Source organism: Brachycentrus maculatus, unplaced genomic scaffold (assembly GCF_059751285.1).
Source record: "Brachycentrus maculatus isolate JH-2025_06_01 unplaced genomic scaffold, ASM5975128v1 h1tg000153l, whole genome shotgun sequence".
In the NCBI taxonomy this organism is placed as follows: Eukaryota; Metazoa; Arthropoda; class Insecta; order Trichoptera; family Brachycentridae; genus Brachycentrus; species Brachycentrus maculatus.
In genome coordinates, this window is record NW_028280906.1 from 568827 (window position 1) to 570095 (window position 1269).

Genomic DNA, 1269 nt, shown 5'->3' on the forward strand with positions numbered 1-1269 from the left:
TATGTCTATCCAAATCTTAATTTAAGTTGCGACAAAACGTGACCAATCCTGTGTAAAACTAATATGAAATCATTAAATCGCACCAAAACGTAACAATTTTGCAAGCTAGAATTCCTGGTTACTTAAAATCATTTACAATGGAAATGTAACGTTTTGGTGATGACCTCCGCACATATTCTACAGAAATATAATATACATGGCGCTATTCAATATTCCAATAAAAAAACCAATTAAAAAAAAAAACAGATTAACCGTCTGTATCCTGGTTTCCTGAAAGTAGAATGAAAACAGACGAAATGCGTTCTCTCAGACGAATACGCGGCAAAATGATGCATGATAAATAAATAAACGATAGTGATATGAGGAAAAAATGCAAGGCTGAGATCGATAAAATTAAGAAAAACGTGTTGAGATGGTTTGAATGAGTGAAGAAAGGAGAGTAAAATAAATTCATAAGGTGATTTTAGTCGGAAATAGAAGCAAGAAGACCGAGAAAAACGTGGGATGAACAAGTGTTTCAAATACTTGGGCGTAGACAGGTCATGAGTCGGAATAATCGGCGGATATGTTGGTATGAAGTAAGAGATATATGAATGTGGAAGAGGCGAAAATCGTTTGCAAAGACATATTGCTGTGGCGTTCTGTTATCTCTACCTACACCTGCGGGGACACGGTATGACGGTTAGTTAGTTGGTTTGTTAGTTAATATAATAATTAGTAGTAATGGAATTTACTCATCAGAAATAACATACTTATATGTTACTCTTATGTATGTAACATGTTTATTAAAAGAAAAATGTACAAAAATTTCCGGGAGTACAAAAATTGATGTCCGACTTTCTCTGGGGAGTGGGTTCTTTTTACATGAAAAATATTTTTTTTCATTAAATCGATGTATATTGAAGATAGAAATTTTGTTAAAATAATCTTTAAAAAAGAAAAAAACATCTCTTCGAAATATTTTCAATTATGACAAAATAACAAACAAACATCCACAGATATCATTGCTATACAAGTTACATCATACTTACTGGCAGACGGACTTCGGCGTTCATTAACGTCGTTACTCCTTTTAAGGAAAATTCTCACCGACGTTCATTTACGTCCATACTCCCGGAAAGGTTAAAAAAATAGGCTAACTTGATATTTTCTCAGTCCGATAGGTAAGTACTCACCCATTGAAAATTTTCAAAAAAAAGAATGCAGATATTCAGATTGACATCTGAACATTTGAATAGCGACGTAAAATTTTCACCGAACATAGTAGTT